At 42.9% G+C, this 20,606-nt stretch overlaps 1 long non-coding RNA gene across 2 annotated transcripts in view; it reads right to left on the reverse strand.

Moving 5' to 3' along the window:
* LOC141758701 (uncharacterized) overlaps positions 1-20,606 on the reverse strand; it is a 245,243-nt gene that overhangs the window by 159,933 nt on the left and 64,704 nt on the right. The window lies entirely within an intron of this gene.

A 20,606-nucleotide genomic window follows, 5' to 3' on the forward strand; every position in this document is an offset into this window, starting at 1 on the left:
TATAACTGTATGGACCATCAAAGGGTTCCTTCCCACTCACTTCCTGCTTGTTATAATTAGACCTGTGCTCTCTCTGGCAGCCGCCACCAACTTCGGGAGCCCTCTATGCCTTGAGCCGGCACAGACACTGGTCTGTGGTCAGATTCAGAGCTCGCCCCTCTAGAGGATGAGGAAGTTCTTTGAGGAAGGATCTCTGATCTAGTATCTCATGCCTCATGCCTCAGGCAGCGTTTATGTGGAGTGTGGGACCAGCTAGCTGATGGGAACCTGGGGGACTCCAGATCAGCTCTGGACAGCAGTCATTAGGAAGGCAGGAGAGCTGTAGTGAGAGGTGGAAAAACACTCAGCTAACAACCACATGGCCTCAGTCACACAGCCCTGACCCCTCATAACTCATGCATCCACACACACACAATCCAGATCCTTAAAGAGGGCAACAGTTTGGAAAACCAACTGTGTGACCTGCAGCAGAGCAAATTCCCATGTACCTAGAGTGACTCTGCATGTGTGTGTGCGTGTGCGTGTACGCATGCATGAACTTGTGCGTGACAGAGGGAGGTGGAGTTGAGGCTTTTCTATAGAGCAAAAGCAAACAGTCCATAAAGAGGCCCTGCCACTCTCCCATTTCAATGTAAATGAGTCTGACTCTGTTAGGGGGTTAAAGAACTCTCTAGGGGCCTGGCGACTACCACCGCTGGGGTCACACACGCACATGCACGCACACACAAGCAAAGCAGAAACACACAAATGCACAGGCGCAAACATGCACACACACTCTGAGGCGAGAGGCCCAGATAAAGAGCTCAGAGAGCCTGTCAGAGTGTCAGCTCCCATTAGGCCAAAGGCTGTTGTGTGTGTGTGCAGGCAGGCGTGCTGCTTTTTACATTTCATTCAGCACACACACTCTTCTTTTTCTCACACACACATCCTCCCAGAGCCGCCCCGCCTGGCTGACATGCTGTTTCAGACAAGACGCACAAAAGACGACGGAACCCGCCTGAAAAGGCAGACATCTCCTACATTTCCTACATCACACGCAGCAAGGGGGAAAAAGGAGAGGAAACAAAACAAGCGCTAAATGATTTTAGATGAGCGGAGGTTGTGCTGGAAAAATGTGGAAGCTTTCAAGGATTCCCTAACATGATTAACCTCTCAGGCGAACAAGAAAGTAAACTACGGCAGCAGCGTTGCATTTTAAGTTTCCAGTTTCAGAGTGCAGTATTTATTTGTCATGGCAATGTAAACTGTGATGTCATGCATTATTATACAGTAACTGAAGTGGAGAGCGGAGGCTGAACCACATCTAAGAGAGGGAGGCGGAGACAGAACGAGTAGAAAGACTCGGAGAGAGGCTGCGTAACCCCGCTGACCTGCACAATTAGTGCTGCAGTCCCTTGGCTGCCTGTGGCCAGCAAGTTGTGTAGATCAGGATGGGGCTGTTAGGACAAAAACAGAGAGGACAGGAGGTCTGATCTCCTCCCACAGAGCCCTAAGAAGCACATTACAACCTGAGGAGGAGGGGAAGAATGATAGCAACAACCTAGAGGGGAGGAGAGATAGTGGGAGCAAGGAGAACAGTCTTTTGAGCCCATATTCCTCCTGTAAATAATAGGGCGGGGATGATACACCATCTCCCGATTCGATACTATCACGACATTTGGGGTTTGTAACTTTTTAAGCGTATAAATGTACCGGGTCGGGATCCCATGCGCGCTCGCGTGTGGCTGGAGTCACTGCTCCTCTGCCTGCTCACACAGCGCGCGTTCTCGCTGTCTCGCTCCACCTCTAGACGTGAATACGCGCTCACTCCACACTGCAGGAGAGTTAGTTTAGCTCTGAGAATATTTAGTGGACGTTTGTGCAGAAAAAAAATGCTGCAGCTCCTCCAGACCAACAGAGGTTTTCCGTGTCTTGTGAAGTGACGGGGCTCCGCAGCGAGAAACGTTATCGCCTCCGACCGGGTGCCGGTGTCTCCCTGCGGGCGCAGTCGGGAGGCGATAACGTTTCTCTTCCTGCTTCAGCCCCGGCACCGACCCGCTTTTGCTGAGGCAGGAAAAGACAACACTAGGATCAGCAGTGATTCATGGAGAGACCTTCGTCTGGTCAGCTAACATTACTGCCAAGCAGGTGAAATATAGTGATATTGTGGTTTTAGCTGACGTGTGTCGCCTCACTATTTTGAGCGATGCTCTTTCAGGTATATTTAGAGCAAGCAAGCGCGAGCCCGACGCTGACTTTCATTGACTTCACGGCCACAGGGTTCGCTGTTAACAAGCAATTCTGAAAGTTACAAATAGTCCCGTTAAGTACAATTTTTGTTAACATTTTTAACACCAGGCCATGGGAAAAAGTTAAATCATACACTTCTAGGGACTTTTACTTTGAAATATATCTAAACTAATACATTAAAATGTTTGATATTCAGCATATACTGTATGTAGTCAGAGATGTCCTGAAGTCAAATATATCAGTCATTGTCAGCTATTATTTATTTAATCTTTTCCAGCAACCCAAAAATCAAAGAATAAAGACATTTCCCTCACAAATTAGTGGTATTTTCTTCTTAATTTATAAGGGACATGTAGCATGTTTTATACTTCTGGTGAATATAATCCGTCAATCTTATTTACATACAGTATATATACAGTATTTTGTAGATACAGTTCCCTTTGTTAACGCCTTATTTTGAAAACTGGACGTAGTCACACGTGTATACTACACACTAACTTCGCCAAGTCCTTCTCTAACTCTCCCATCAGCTCCGTTCTCTTTAAACATCCATGGTCAGCTCCATCGGGGCCGTTTGAACACATTTAACATAAATGTCAGTATATGGGTGCTCTACAGTTGTAGCGTTGGCCGATTTGACCACGGAGATGCGAGTGACGGCTGGCTTGACCGCACGTTACCGCAATACAATAACGTTTCCTGTCCATGACAGAGTTAGCATGCAGCTCTGGCCATGATGTCTAGCTCTGCTTTTCCTGGTAATGTGTGAAACCCAAAGTGTTTCCACACTTTACTATATGTGTAGCGTTACCACTTTGGATTTAACATGTGAGGGTGCCAGTCGTATCCACACGGACCCTCCGCCGTTTTCTGCTCCATCGTTTCAGTTTGGCCGGCTGCGGTTTGTTTTGAGAACGGATATGACGTCACGTTACTCTGACTACAACAATAAAAGTGGTAACTTCTTTCTACCTCCGAATAGACACAAATGAAGCAAATATATCGATTCGGGCATTAAAAAATCTATTTCAAAATCGCGAGAAAAAAAAAAATTGCGATACCTGGGTGAATCAATGTTTTTCCCACACCTATTAAATAAAAATGTCCACACCCACATGTCCCCAGCAGCGCGTGACCTGACTCAGCTGACTCAGCCAGGTGTGTCAGTGTGTTACAGCCCAAAGAATTGGCATGCTCAGGCAGCAATATCGGCTCTACCCAGATAATCAACAGTGCCAATGCTGAACGGGATGGCTTGAATGACTTGAAGTCTCTTTGTGCTGCTTATTTGTTTCGCCCTTCTTGCCTTCATTTTTAGTCTTTCATGTCCGGAGCGCTAGCTGACAGCTGCAGCTAAAAACAGTCATCTGAAAACAGTGTGCGCTTGATCCAGGGGGAACTCCAGCCACCACAAAACATTCATCCCAAACTCACACACGGCGAGTCATGCTTCTGACACACACATGCGTCTGCCTCTCCTGTCTAATCACTCTTTCTGTTCAAAAGCTTGAAACCACAGCCCAAACCCCCTGAGGCGAGAAGAGACCGATTCGCCAGCGTACAGTCAGAAACTCTCTCATACACATGCTCAGAGAGGGCTCATTACAGAGTTCACTTTTCACCCACATACATCTTCCCCAGGACTAGGGATTGGCCGTGCATCAGTCATGGCCCTACGTGTACACACAGGCTCAGACCGGCGGGCAAACACAGAAACAAACACAAATACAGACGCACGAAGACTGCTGATTACGGAATTACTGCTGATGTTCACATGGGCTGAGCAATATCTGTGTGATGCATTAACTTATCAAGACCCCGCAGGTCTTTTAAGGACACACCCAAGACATTAGGAGAGCGCTGAGGAGGCCAAGTTTCGACATGCTCCCTCGTACTGATATACTACAAATAAAATACGTATTTGAAAGTGTTTTCGCTTTTCAAAACTCTGGCACCTAGCTCAAAGAGCCTGCAGTAATAAAGCTGGCAAGAGCTCATATAAAACCTTAAGATGTAGCTTTTTAAATTTATAATTAGAAAACACTGGCAATTTGGGGTTGTGTCACAAATTTGGGAATTTGTAGAGAAATGCAGAAGTTAAAATGTTAAAATATAGCATATAAAATAAAATTTGTGGCAGACAGTAATTGCAACATGAATAAACTGTGTTCAGGCTGCTTTACAATCTGTACAGCATAGGATGAGGAAAAATTTACACACAGAAAAAAAGTGGAAGAAACTTCACGAAGAGCAACTAAAGCTGTTTAAATTATGAATTTCTGATAAAATCAATTAGGAAATGTCAATAATGTTCTGTCCAAAGAAACATGCTTTGCTTTTACTTAAATGCAATTACAATTTAGCTGCAGTATGCGTGTGTGAAAAAGGGAAAAGGGATTGAGATTAAGTGATTTTTCCAGATGAGACATTTTGTAAAGGTTCTCTATACGATATCCAGACCATTAATATAGCAGCAAACAACGATTGTCTATGTACAGATATATAGGAGTAATGTCTACTTCAGCAGAGAATAAAGTCACTCTCCCTCTGTGTGTGTTGGAATCTGAGTTTCTCCATGATTTGTTGACATACCGGATGAGCATGCTTTTAGTGCATGTTCATCCGGCGATCTTCTGCATCCTTTGGGCCTATAAATCTAGCAGTTAGAACCTTTAAGTATTTAAATATAGTGACACGTATCCTTGCCAAAAACATATCTGCTATTTTAAAAAAAAACTACCGGCGTCAAAAACAAGTTTATTACATGCATTCCGACTTGAAGATATGAGTCTGGTGATTATAAGTGGCAATTAAATTTCACAACCTGACAGACATTCTGCTCCTCTCCGAGCTCTCCTCTGTGCCGCTCTGTTAAACCAACTCTAAAACCCCTCTAACCTCACCGTCACATAATACCTGTTGTCTCTGCCATTTGGCTGCAAACACAAGGACAAGCTATAGCAAAAAACAAAAAGGCTTACATTCAGCTCTCTTTGTAACAAGGGCAAGGCTGATGCTGTGAGAAAGCAGGCAAGTCAGCAACATTTAGCTCTTAGAGAAATGAGAAAGCCCAGGGCACTGGCCACTGGCCCAGCAGCATTGCTGCCTATGAAGTATAGATAATTGTTTTGAGAGCCCCTGTTGAGAGCCGCTGTCTCATTTCCATATCTCCATACGCAGTGGACATGATATAGTAGTGTGGATACCATGATCCACTGAAAATGCCAGACTGTATAATAACCCTCTGACGGCTACATGCTGTTAGTTCCTCTCTATAAAGAAAAGCATAAGGGAGATAAAAGACAGGGGAGAGACTGAGGTAAAAAATGCAGACAGACAAAAGAAGGACGTCAGAAATGGAGAGAGTATAAAGTGCAATTACTCTGGATAAGGCTCATTGGTATGACTTATCATCTGCTGGTGTCCATGACTGCAGCTGTAACCTTTGGTAAATGACTCTACTTAGTCTACGACACGGCCTCCAGCCTGATGGGAGATAAAATTAACATCCCACAACAACGCCAGTACACTGATACACACATGCACACTTAAGTGTTTCTGCAGAGATAAAGACGCACGACCATAACATACGGTGACAATATTCATTACTCAGGCTAGGGCTGCACAATTAATACAAATTTTTCTCAAAATCGCAATAGACCCCTTTTCTGTTAGTTAACATGATGACATTATTTTGTGGACGGAGCGTTAAGTGGAGGCAGAATAACTCTCTGAACTCATTAGTTAACGCTGGCTAGCAAGTATTGTTGGCTTGTTTTTTTTAACATTGGCTGAAGAAAATACTAGTTTCTCTCAATATGTACGGTCACTCACTCTCCAGGATCACGAGTGTTAGCTGAGAAAGTTAACATTAATCAATGGGACCAGATTAGCCGACCCCTACGCCACTGGCAGATTATTTCGCGAGGAGTAGACGGCTTGCTAACGTTAGTTAGCTAGCTAGATTGTCTGTCTCCAGAACTGGCTAGTTACCTAGCTAGTTTGTCCGGAGACTGACAACCTAGCTAGCCAACACCTGCTCTCCTCCCGGCGAAGTAGTCTCCTTGCAGCAAGGAGTGAGGCAGAAGGGCCGCGACCCAGCGCCGTCCGCTGTCGGGCTCATTTTCCTTAGGAGTAAAATTGAACAACTTAATGCTTCATCCACACACTCTTGTCACAGCGTAGGAAAACACAGTGCTATCATCAGATGAGTGACAACTTTGCTCAGCTTATTTTCTGTGTTACATGACAGCATGGTGGAATTAGCAAGCTAAGTTAGCCAAGTAGCCAGCCATCCGACCAGCCGTGTTGGCCACCAGCAGCGCTGCTACTGGTGGCCAACAGCAGCGCTGTAAAGTTAAATCAAAGGTGTATAAATCTTTGGATGCCTATAGTTAACTATCCTGCTGTAAAGTCAGTCAAAAAGAGTCATGCAATATTGCCGAAGCGTTTCAGAGATGGAGAGAAAGGGTTGCCAATGGCTCACAGCTGCTGTTAGCAGAAGGCTAAATATTAGAAACATAGCCTATACTCTTTTGCCGATATTTTACCTCGCTAGAGCCTCAAATCACAGTTTTTCATCTAAAATATATGTGATATCTTGATTCTGGCACCCAACAACACAGCAAGATGACATTTTCAATGTGTAACTTTAAGCCCAGTGCTAGTGTTTGCCTCCGGTCTTTCCTTTGTTTTGCCTCCAGCTAACACCGTGACGTCATCATGATGTCGACACAAAAAGGGTCTATAAGGCCTACTGCAAGTTTGAAATGGCAGGATGAGGAGGAAATGGCAGTATGTATTAAAGGTGATATATGTGTCTAAATAGCATTTTAAATTAAATATTGTGGTGCTGCAGAGATGTCCTGGTCTACACATCATATTCTACAGACTTAAAGAAAACATCTTTGTTTGGCACAGATCCCCAAAAAAATCACACCATAATCATTTAACATGTTTTTCAATGAAAATGAGGATAATGATGTAAAACTTATCATACCCTCTAATATCGCAAATCATATCGCAATTGCAATATCAGTCAAAATAATCGCAATAAGATATTTTTTCAAAATCGTGCAGCCCTAATTCAGTCCTCATCAGAGGAAATATTAACTAATCCCTTTCCACCCCCTTACTCAACCACCTGGGAGGAAATGTAATATGGTGTAGATCACTGGGATATTCTAATATAAGAAATGATCCCATTAACAATGCCTGGCTGCAGAAAGAAGGGCAGGCAGAGATGGGACTTGATTTAACTTGAGGAATGGAGACTACAGAGGAGAGGCTCACAGAGGGGGAAAGACTTTATTTAACATGCAGGATACCACTTGTCTATAGCCCCAGGTAGGACAGAAACACACAGCTAAGCTACTTCAGCACTCCATCCAGCAGGAAAAGTGCAGAGAAAGGGTTTTCCCTCTAATGGAAGCCATTAATTATCATATACCCTTATACTTTGCAGTCATCGCTAAGTTAAATCCATTGGAAGGGAGTGTGTATTGTCAAAGATGGGGTTTTTATTCTCTGTAATAAGTCTGTCTGTCTGTCCGGGGCACACTTAATGGCCTGTACACACTCTGGATCTGTCGTATGGAACTGACTGATGTTATCAACAGACGAATGGCCACGCAGGTCAAAGGTCAAGTCCAGCTCCGTTGTTTTGACTCTGAAACCCTGTGTGTTCACTCCGCTTCCTCTCCTCTAATCCCCACCAGCTGTGTGTGCGGACATGCACTTATGTGTGTGAGGCTAATAGAGAGAAAAAATAGCTGAAGTCAATGTGTGTGTGTGTGTGTGTGTGTGTGTGTGTGTAGAGCCGTGTGATGCAGCTAAAGCCAGACGACTTCCCGGAGAAATGAGTTAGGTTTACTTAAATTAAATAGAATCCACCTATGGGAGACATAAGACGTTATTTTTATTCAATGACAGCTGGCATCCAGCAGGAGCAGAGAAATCTATCGAAATATTCATTTGGCGCAACAGGAAGGAGAAATCAATCCCATAAAAACAGAGCACTTAATAGAGTTCCATTAAAGCGACTCTAAGAGCCGAACAGAAATGGCCACTCCACTGCAGGAGGGCACCGAGAGGCCACGCTGTTTTCACCAGGCTACAGTTTAGACTGAATAAAGTCATGCTCCATTTTCAGCCAGTCCTGACAACTGCTTTTTTAAATGACACCTGATACCCTAACGCCCCCCTCCCTAATGCCCCCCTCCCTAACACCCCCCTTCCCACCACTCAGCTGGAGACACACTTGAAGAAGGGCATGCGTGGGAGGGGGATGAGAAATGGATGAGTGGTGTTGTGGAGGAGTGTGCGAGGGGTCAGGCGCCAGGGTTGCACATCTCTGTCCCGCCACCACACACGACTGTCTCCGAGTGTTTGTGGCAGCGTGAGTTTCACATTCCACCTGGTCGCTGACAGTCGCAGTGAAAGTCTTACACATATTCCAAATCTTTAGCAGCAGTCAAGTGGTGAGTGTCAATGCGGAGCTGTCTGAAAGCGTAAAGCGTCAGTGATAGATTTCATAACTTTGTTTTCACAGACCTCAGAGACAGACCAGGATAGTTATTTTTTATTATTACAACCTGAGTCTTGTCTTTTGTAGTTTTGGCCATCATTCCTATCAATAAATATAACACTGTACTCACAAAGTTAGATGCTGAGATCTGGGAACGCAGCGAAAATGCTGAAAAGTAGTCTGACGCAGCAAGAAACACAGTCGGTTTCAAACAAAATCCCAGTTTAGACGTTGTTATTCGGGAGACAAAATGAAGACAAATGGTACCATCATTACCCAAACTATCTGTTGTAAACATCCAGCACAGCTTACAGACTGACTCTCTGGTTTAACTGAAGTGTTGGCTTGTTTACAACCTGTATGGTCTTGGTGGGACAACTCAATTCTCACCTCATTGGACTTTGTTGTGTGTGTTCTCAGATTGGTGAATACAATGCTATCATGACCGACAGAAATGAGGGAAGGAACTATTAAAAATAAGAAAGTTATAGTTGTAGAAAGTTGTAGAAAAATAAGTGCTGTCAATCGGTTAAAATTGTTAATCGCTATTAATGGCATGATTGTCTATAGTTAATCAGGATTAATCGTCAATTAATCACACATTTTTCATTGTTCAAAATGTACCTTAAAGGGAGATTTGTCAAGTATTTAACACTCTTATCAACATGTGAGTGGGCAAATATGCTTGTTTTATGCAAATGTATGTATATATTTATTATTGGAAATAAATTAACACAAAACAATGACAAATATTGTCCAGAAACCGTCACAGGTACTGCATTTAGCATAAAAAAATATCCTCAAATCATAACATGGCAAACTCAAGCCCAACAGTCAACAACAGCTATCAGTGTGTCAGTGTGCTGACGAAAACTCTTTGGTGTTATCCACGTCTTTAAGGTCCAGTATGTAGGATCTGGTGGTATCTAGCAGTGAGGTGAGGAGTTTGCGACCAACTGAAGGCTCTCCAGTGTGCCAAGCGTGTTGGAGAGATACGGTTGCCGACTCGAAAACGCAAATCACCCTCTCCAGAGTCATTTGGAGTAGAGCCAGTGAGTAGAGTGTGTGTGTACGTGGGAAGTGAGTGGTGAAGCAAGAGAGAGAGAGCGGCGGCGACGGGCGCGAGTAACGTTATCGACTCTGTCCAAGCAGGAAAAGTTAACAGTGTTGGGTTTGTCTGTTCTGGTCTATACTGTGGACTCTGTGCAGAGGACCTGCTCCCTATGTAGATATAAACGGCTCATTCTAAGGTAACGAAAACACAACAATTCTTATTATCGGGTGATTATACACTAAAGAAAACATACTTATTATTATTATATTCCATTTCTGCCAATAGATCCCCTAATTGTTACACACTGGTCCTTTAATAAAGGATTTTTATTTCACAATCAGAGTGCCTCGGATGTTTTCCAGACTGTCATCCTAAACGAAAGACTTCCTTCCAAAGTAAGCTGGACAGTCACTGTTTTTTTGTTGTTAACTGACCAAGTGCAGCTCTCCCAATTGTTTCCTCAGAACTAGCTTTATTTATCATTTTTGCCCACCCCCGTACGTGAAAGAATTCGCTCTGGCTCTGACGCAACAGGACAGACGTAAAAACGCTGGCATTTCCAAGGAAATTTCACAGAAAAACTCAATCTTGCATGGTTCCGCCTCCCATCTAATCCCATCCACTCATCTATCCCTTGATCCCCTGAGGAGGTGTGACACAGAAGCAGGGAAGCAACAGACGAAGCATGTTGGAGCTGGTCAAAAGCCCCAAGTGTGGAGCCTGGAAAGCATTAACCCTGCAACGGCTGGCTGGAGAACTGGGTGTGCGGGTCTGAAAAGGGAAGATTTCCCTGTTGGTGTATGTTAATTAGGCTGGAGTTAGTGGGGCCTGCTGCAGCTTGTCTGGTGGATGACCTGGAGAGACGGGATTACCTCCTCCAGCTGCTCTCCTCCCTGTTGCCTCTACTAATGCCACCTTTATTAAAGGGACAGATGACGCTGGCTCTATCTCTCACTCATCAACAATTGGGCCATTTGGTAATAAGGTGTGTCACAACCAACTGGACATGGAGCAGGATTCTTGTCATTTCCTCTCTCACACACCCTGGCCCCCAGCTGACTGGACACCTGGTCTGAAGCCTAAAGCATTCCTGAAGGCTGGGAGTTTAATTCCCCACAGATTAGCCAATACAATCCACCTAAGGGTTAATCAGCATGTAGCATCACATCCCACCAGCACAACCTTTATGTACACCCACTCAAGTACAAACGCCTGCTTGGATAGGAAAATGTGTGCTTACAAACACAGATGTGGAATAAAAATAAATAAATCAAGCACCCGCTTGACAGTCCTTCCAGTGATTCATTTCACTCATAATAATATACACCATGTGTTTGCTCGCTCAGAAAAGTTTGTTTGCCACCTCTGAGAGGCAGAAAAGATGCCATTTGCAGCATTTATGGTGTTTTGCTGACATGAGACATTTGCTCACCCCAGCCCGTAGAGAAAGTCCCTGGATAAAAGGCTTTTCCTTTAAACCCCTGATAGCCTCCGAGCTCCAAGGAGGACTTAGCTGGCGACTGACAGCCAGGAAGGGAGGTGGGACAGGGTTTGACGTCGGAGCTTATGACTGGGTAAGGGGGTAGGTAAATATTTGGGCCAGTAGTTGTGGTTTAAGTGCTCCCTCTGGCAGGTTGGGGGTCTGGTTGGAGTCAGAGTGGCGGAGCAGTTCAACGTATCCTCATGCAACAGTGATATCTTACAAAAAGGTATTCCTAATTTTTCATGCGTTTTCCTACGAATGTCCAGCAACACGTGACGCACGTGTCAATTTCCGCTTGTAACATGCATACAGTCATTCAAAATAAACTTCCGTCTTCACAGGAAACAACTTAGGTTTAGTCAACAAAACTACTCGGTTAGGTTTAGGAAAACATCGACTTGGTTAGGTTTGGGTAAAAAGAACACACAAGTAATATCTTGTCTTTTGTAATTTTAAGCCAAACCACAAACTTGTCCTAAACCTCACAAAGTAGTTTTCCGTACTTAAGTACAGAAGTTACGTGACAAAAACTAATACAGGCTGGCCCACGCTGAAAGATTTTTCAAATCTTAACAGATTTTTAAAATGTGAGAGACCCCAGGCTTAACAACATGTGTTAAATTTAACAATTTTGTTCCTATAGTGTGTGGTGAGCAACGATTTGGCCTAAACAGCACACCACACACTAACAGATCCCATTCATGAACAACAAGAGTCCCGACTAAAAAAAATGGAAATCTCGCAAAATATCTCGCGATCAAACGTGACTTTAGTATAAACAAACACGGCAGACAACGGGCAGGAAGAATTAGCAATTGCACTACTTTGTACTGAATATTCACGAAGGATTGATGGAAGAAGTCATGGAGACACGTTAAATAAACACTTGTGTTGTTGCCACAAATCAACAAGTTGGTCCTCCATTTCTGAGGTCCATCTTACTACACCTTCATGCTTTGTGTTTGCATTAGCTCATGCATTAGTCACGGTCGCCTTGACGGCGGTTATTGTCCTTCCTTCTTCATTCAGCTTGGTTCTCAATTGTTCTTTCCCACGTGACTGCATCATCGGCTATCCTCTGGGTTCCCCACACACAACAGGATATCCAGTGTGGCCAGGTTGGACTTCTGAGCAGATCGAGGATGTAAAAAACACTTTTTAAATACCTCACACCACAAGAATATCTAGAAAGATAATCTTTAGAACCATAAAAAAATGAGGGCTTTGCTGACCATCGTCAGGAGGGGGGAATCAGGCCCAAAATTGGCTTGATTGTTCTTGGTGTAGTGTGTGTCCGGCATTAGTTCAAAAGATCGTGGTTTGGTTAAAAATAACACCGGAAGTAACGGCACTTGCGGTGTTATTTTAACCCAAACCACGATCTTTTCCTAAACCTAACTAAGTAGTTTTCCGTACTTAAATACAGAAGTTCCGTGACAAAAACTACTTAGTTAGGTTTAGGAAAAGATCGTGGTTTGGGTTAAAATAACACCGGAAGTGGCATAACTTACGTACGGACTTTACATGACAAATAAATCAACGCTGAATTCAGGGTTCACACGGGGTACGAACACCTCCTGTGTTTTTTGACACACCAATCCATCCCGACATCCTCCCTACGTGGCGTTTGTTGCTCTTTATACTTCCTGGTTCACAATTACATGGATTAGATAAGAATTTATTTTGTGGATATTACACAAATTACAGTTAATTAACTTTTCGTAGGTATAACTATGAACGGTATATGACAACAGCCTGAGCAGTTACACATATACAGCTGCAGGTGTTGGGATGTGCAGCAGAGGCAGGGTCATCTTGCTGTAAGGTCAAACGTTAACTATCATGCTGGAGACAGTGAGCTATGTGTGGGCGGGTGCAGTTGGCTTTCCGGCCCTTGAATGGCACCTTGCAGCTGCCTTCTGTGTCCGTCTGTCTGTCTGCGACAAACGCTGCGTCCGGTGGTAAGGTCGGAGAATGCAACAGCTACCTCCCAGCGCGCCCAGCACAAGCTCCCACACACAGCTGTTCACCATACAGTCAGTAGCACACACAGCACCTGTCTGCATGTGTGTGTCGATGCACATGTCTGTCTATGTATGTGTGCCAGCCAGATCACACACACAGGAATAGACCCGTACTCCGGAGCGTGTGAACGGAGCAACCTCTGCGTCTCTTCCTTTCCTGTTCACACTTCAGCCTCAGCCTGCTAAATCCCGCTTCTATCCTCTTCCACCCTAAATAAAGTCGTATCCTTCCTTCCCCAAAATGTCGACTCCTCCGTTAGCTCATTAACGTCATTACAGGGAACGTGACAAGGTCTTGGATCATCCATGCGGTTGACTGCTATGTTTGGAGCATTCATTAACTGAGCTACAGTGATGGATTTTAGCAGAGATGTTATGGGATCAATGCTGTAATGAAGGGCAGAGTGTGTGGGAGGAAGCATTTATTATCATTATCAGAAGTAATAAAACTTTTGCCCCCTAACAATGGCCTCCATTCCCACACCAAGTGAATGTTAGTGCTATGCTTGGGCCAGGAGTACTATCCTTAATTGGTGGAAGCGTTGTCCTAATGGTGTCAAGGTGGCATTGCCTTATAGCCACGTCGTCATTCATTTCATACATGAGACAGAGAACTGTGTCTCCATCAACTCAAATCCAGGAACATTTCATACCGCTCTCCTACGCGAGCGAATAGCGACAGCCACACAGATTAAAACATTTAGATGGGAACTGCAATGGGATCAATAAATAATGAGTCGCAAATGTCACGTGTGTCACTCAATCATCGGCAGTTCACATTGATATGGCATCTTATCGCAGGCTGCAAATTACCCACAGCCCTGGCTATGAATATGATTAGCATTCTCATTTTCCCAGAGAAAACTCTAATAAACACAATTACATTATATCAGAATTTATTTCATACCTTTCCGCGCATTTCCTTGAGTAAATGTAAAATCATCAGGATCGCATCAAAGCAAACTAGATACTGTAATTTCCTTAAATTTAGAGCAGGAAACAAGTTGTGACAAAATAGATTTGCTTCCCTCGGTACCTCATCTGCAAAATAATCTCATAAAAAAAGAAAGCTGGAGGAGCAATATGTGCAAACAGAGCACAGGTCATTTCACTGCAAATTACAGATATATGTTTCAGTCCTGCCTCCAGTCGGCGCATTTAAGTGTTGGCTATAAAACTTGTCACCTTTCTCTGACCTTTGGTTAGGATGAATTTTCTGTAAAAGTAGCTGATGAAGTAAAGTGGACGTCGGCATATTTGTCAAACCTACAATCTGTGACATGTAGCTCACCTAAAGAGCAGTAATAATACAACTTTGACGTGTGGATCCAAACCATTATGAACTGTTCTTTAAAGCCAACATGTAAGTAAATATAAATGATAGTAATTTTAAAGCCGTTCTGCATATTTTCCCATTTTTCTAAAAGGGGATAAAACCGTTTTTGGACATATTTGTGGAAACAGCTTCTGTCACTTTCTGACCTCCAAATGAACTCGCAAAACTCACAGCAACGAGTAGTCGTGTAACCTCAGCACTCTGTATGTTACCTGTCAGCCCTGTCTGCTAAAAATTCTGTATTTTGTCACAGATTACGTTCGTTGTTTGACGTATCACAAATACGTTTGTAATGATAGTCTGCAGATGCCCACATAGGGAAGACGTCAGGGTGGTGTTTGACGAGCGTTTTAGGGCCGTTTCAGAATTAATCTCTGTGCATACTACTGCGCCTGAAAACGCATGACACATGACCATTGTATGTAAACATGTAAACAGGAAGCAGCGCGGTTGGTTGTTCAGTAGCAGAAAATACTACGAAGGAAGAACCGCAATGGCAAAAAGTAAGACCAAAGACTTCTTTGCTTGGACCGACGACGAGGTGAAGCGGTTACTGAAGGTAACACATGAGTATAAAGTGTTCAATGCGGTGGAAAACACAACAGATGTCGTTTGTTTTCTTCTGGAAAAGGTTCACGTAAGGTTGAAAGGAGGAATAAAGTTTGATATCCTGGTTCGAACTGCGAAGCCTCCGTGTTGTTGTATCATAAATATAGGACCAACTCTGCACAACGTGATTGGTTGATGCCTTTATTCACGGTGTGAAAGCTCAGAAATTCTACCTTATTCCGAGGAAAAATATGTTGCTTTTTCACCATGTAATATTTACGTTCGGTGTGAAAGTATTCATGACGAAAACAACAGTTTGAAAAAATATATTGACGTGCAAATAAATTGCACGGGAAAACAGCCCCGGTGTGTAAAGGCCTTAATCCGGGAGAAAATATGTTTCCCTCGAAATGTCATTGACAATGCAGTTTAGTTGTATGGGAATGTATTTTGTAGGAGACAGGGTTGTACCTGTAATTCAAATCACAACACAGAGGAACTATTACAATTTTGACCAAATAAGTCAAAACACCAATGATATAGCCTATATACTGATTTCCTGACACAAATGTGTTTCAGTTTGACTTTAAATCAGCTTTTTATATATTAAAAAAAAACAATCAGCAGCCTGAGACAAATGTAGTAAGGTATCACTTAGAGAGAAAGTGTTTCAAGTGTTAAATATTTTGTTATGTTTTAACATGCCATTTGGTGTTTACTCTAATCCAAAAGGCACCAGAATGGGTGAACAGATTTTTGACATGGGTGGCCCTTAGTGGGTCCGGCTGAGCTGAGGATTTAGAAAAAAGGTCTTGAGTGTAGATTGGAGGAGACGAAGCTTCTCAACAGGACTGCACAGTCAGGTGACAAATGGTGCCCCGGGCCAGCCAAGTGCCAGGAATGGCCTCTTAATCAATCAGAGGTCACCATGGAGGCTCAGTCCAGACTGCCTTCACCCTGAGAGGCAGCCATCTGATAGAACGCTCAATGCCAAGCCGCAAAGCACACAACCTTTTCTCCTAGTTAGCAAATCACTGCTGCCGCTAATGTCGACTCATCAGTTCTGAGAACTGGACCACTCACAGCAGAGATGTCTTTGTCTTTCTTTTGCTTGTTAATTATTACAGTAACATTAAGTCAATTGAGTTGTCTTTATGTTTAAAGGGTCATCTCCAAATGGAAATGCTCACCCAGCCGTTGCAAAAAGCACTGACGTAGGTTACCAAAGTAAGCTAATCGAAGCTAATCAATAGTTATGAATAATGTGAATGCTAGCACTAGCTGAGTCAACGTTAGCTGTGCTAATTTTGGAAATAACTGAAAGGGTTAGTTTGGATTTTTTGAAGTGGGGTTGTATGTATACTCCTGCATTCTGCGAGGTAAAATTACTGCTTTTGTGACTGTAGTCTGGTGGCTTTGGAGAGAGTGATATAACGGCTTCAGTTCCCGGTCAGAAAGGGCTGTCTGACGGCGAGGTAAAGTGGCTGTAGATTGGAGCAACAGAAAAAAATATTTTAGCCACCTAAAAAAATCAATATCAGTTTAAGTGTACGCTATATTTAGAATATTTTCCCCGCTTTACCTCGTCATCAGACAGCCCTTTCCAACGGGGAACTGAAGCCGTTATATCTCTGTCTTCAAAGCCACCAGACTCCATTCACAAAAACAGTCATTTTAAGTCACAGAACACAGGAGTTGCTGGTCTACCGCTGTATCGGTAAAATATGAATGTTTGGATTTTAATACATAAGGACCACCACTGGGAAGCTACAGAATGACAAAAAAAAAACTCACAAAAAAATAATAATAATGGACCCACACTTTAAATTCAACGGGAACACTTTTAATCATTTTAATTAATTTAACTTGTCCCAGTGCTCTGATTAGCTGGTGGGAAATGGTGATGTTGTAGTAAAACATCTGACCCTTTGGTTCTCTCAATCTTTGGCCTCTCGCCCCATCCTTGACACATGGCCATCTGTACTGGCATTTCAGGCAGTAAATAAGGGAGTGGAGGGTAGTGCACTCTCTGGATGATCCAACCGAAGGCCAAGCCCTCACATTCTCCTCTGCACCCCGGGCCCACCCTCACACACCCCCTGGGGTTGACCTCCACACTGCAACGTCCCCAAGGGAGCATATCAGGCCTTCTGTCCTCTGTCCACCCCCCACCCGCCACGCATATCACTCTACTCTCCCACCATCACCATCACCATCACCATCCACCCCTTCATCTCCCAACATCAATACATTCATCTGTCCATCCCAACTATCAATACAAACATACTCTCAGTCTCAAAGACCTTTGTCATTCACCCATCTGCTCCACTTACATCACTGCTATGTTTGTAAATATTTTTCAATTCAGCCCCGCCGCACAATAAGGTAATTTGCAAGGCAAAGGCATGTAATAAGAGCGCCGTTCTTGCTTTAGGCGTGTCATTTTCACGCCATGTAGTGTGTACTGACTGCAATGTAATGACAAAGACAGCTAATGGCGGGCGGGAGGGGAGGTGGATGGCTCCAACAAACACAGGACTTTCAACCAGGAGACCACTACTTTGTTTTGCAACTTGCGTTAGTGATGTTTTTCACGTTTTCCGTGGTGATTTTATGTAGTTTCCGTACGTATTTTTTTACTTAGGTTACGTATTTATTTTAAGGCCAAACATGATGTTTTTCCTAAACCTAGCTAAGTGGTTTTGTTGCCCCCTGTTGGTACTGCAGCTTAAAACAAGTGAGTAATATTCACGCCTTGGCGAGGCAAAACGTGACACTGACACGCTGTCCTCTGGTGGAAAGGTCTATTACATGCTTTGGCGTGATATCGGGTTGCTCAAGAAAAATCATGTTTTGCTTTGAAATCTTTAATGAAAGAAAGAAAAAAACTAAGATTTCTTTGGGTAATCAAAATACTGCCTCAGCCTCATCAGTGCAACACTTCATTGTTGTTATCTTCCTTAAATAATCATCACTACACCAGAAAATTGGATAATTTTGATCATCTTGAGTCACAGTAAAATCATGTAGGGTTGCAACTAACGATTATTTTCATTGTCGATTAATCTGTTGATTGTTTTTTCGATTAATCGATTAGTTGTTTGATCTATACAATGTCAGAAAATGGTGAAAAATGTCAATCAGTGTTTCCCAAAACCCAAGATGACGTCCTTAAATGTCTTTTGTCCTCAACTCAAAGATATTCAGTTTACTGTCATAGAGGAGTAAAGAAACCAGAAAATATTCACATTTAAGAAGCTGGAATCAGAGAATTGCTATCCTTCTATCCTATCTTCCTCAAACTGAATAATCAATTATCAAAATAGTTGGTGATTAATTTAATAGTCGACAACTACTCGATTAATCATTGCAGCAATAAAAACATGAATTATCCTTGTACTAACCCTGGGATGGTCACAATTCATGTTAGTAGCAAAATAATTACACCGCAGGCAGATTGAGAATCGTCAAAGCCAACAATTGTGCACCAAAAGCCATTAAAACCCACTGAAACGGTGTCATGTTGCCATTACACCCATGATAAAACTGCCAATTCACTGGAAAAAACGACCAATCAATACACCCACCAATCACCAGACGCCCACAGATCCATACGTTTGTTCACCCACCCTGACACTCAGTACCTGTGTCTGCGCAAACCTTCGACACATTGATCTATCCATCTTCCCCCTCTCTCACCATAACAGATGCTGGTGCTGATTCAGTCCCCACGGGATACAGAGAAGTCACACATAAGTAACCTGGGACTGACAGACACATTGAGAGGTGAGATTGAAGTCCGAGAAGCCAGAAGAAAGGGACTGAAAGTCAAATAAATGACAGACTAAACTCTATCAGATGAGATAACCTTGGTGAGATTGGAAGAAAAAATGGAGAACTATAGGGGGCCTGAGAAAAAAGAAAGGTTCTGTCAAATGAAGAGACGGGATATCGAGATGTAGGAACTCCCCAAAAAAAAAGAGGAAGAGGGTGGGACAAGAGGGACAAGTGAGGGACAAGCAGGGACAAAGACATGCAAGAAGTGCCAAACCGGGATCAGGCAGATCAGCAGTGCAAACTAGTGTTTCCTGTGTGAGTATTGAGATGCAGATCCCACTTTCTCAGCTCATAATGGGGGCTGTCAGAAGTGTGTGTGTGAGTGTGAGTGTGAGTGTGTGAGTGTGTGAGTGGGTGAGGATGTTCGCTCGGGACAGATTCTCACACATCTGCTAACCTGCTTTTCTAATGGGGTGCAAATGGGCCTCCATTGTGAGGCCTCGCAGACCTGGTCGGAACAACCCGACACGTTCAATGACGACTTCAGCTTCACATGAATACGGGAGCACACACTCACACTGATGTTTGCATACACGTGTAGGCAGCCTAATGCATATATGTATAGAAGCAGCTCAAACAAAGAAGAGGACGAGGATCATTTGTAATTCGTATTAGGGCCGGGCGATATGGTCTTCTATCACGATATAGGTCATTTCATATCTCGGTATACGTGACAATATAGTAGGGCTGGGCAATAAATCGATATTATATTGATATTGTGATATGAAACTAGATATAGTCTTAGATTTTGGATATCCTAATATGGCACAAATTACGTCTTTTCGTGGTTTTAAAAGCTGCATTACAGTAAAGTGAGTCTGGTAAGTCTGAACTTACCAGACTGTTGTAGTTGTTAAATTATTTACCTTTATCCACATAGTCATTATATCCACATTACTGATGGTTATTTATCAAAAATCTCATTGTTTAAATATTTTGTGAAAGCACCAATAGTGAACCCTAAAATATCGTCGCAATATTGATATTACGGTATTTGATCAAAAATATGGTGATATTTATTTTTTTTTTCATATTTCCCAGCCTTATGATATAGTATGTTTTCCGGTAATTTAATAAATAAACTATATGAAAGATGGTAAAGCCTATTTTTGTATACTCCTGTGTAAATTAAATACTTAAGTATTTTTCTCATTTTAAGAACTTAAGGGCAAAATGAACATAACAGTTTTAATTGAAAGTATAGAGAAAAAATAAATAAATATAGGCCTAGCTGTATCGCGATAGAAACAATATAGAAAAATATATACAATAGTCATTTTTATATCATTTTGACGATATATATCGTCATATTGCCCAACCCTAATTTATAGTGCACAATAATGTTTATAGTAATGTAACATTATTTGTTTTACCTAAATAAAAACACGCGGACTCCATTTCTAACTGAATGTTAGCTATGGTTGCACACTGTCAGCCCTGTAAGCAGAGCTGAAGAGAGAAAAGGCACTCGAGAGCGTGCATAACGTCACATCCGGTGAATTTTACCGAGAAAAAAAACAAAACAGGCCCGGGTTCTTCGCATTAAAAGCAGTCTACAGGCTGATAGA

Source organism: Sebastes fasciatus, chromosome 2, assembly GCF_043250625.1.
Source record: "Sebastes fasciatus isolate fSebFas1 chromosome 2, fSebFas1.pri, whole genome shotgun sequence".
In the NCBI taxonomy this organism is placed as follows: domain Eukaryota; kingdom Metazoa; phylum Chordata; class Actinopteri; order Perciformes; family Sebastidae; genus Sebastes; species Sebastes fasciatus.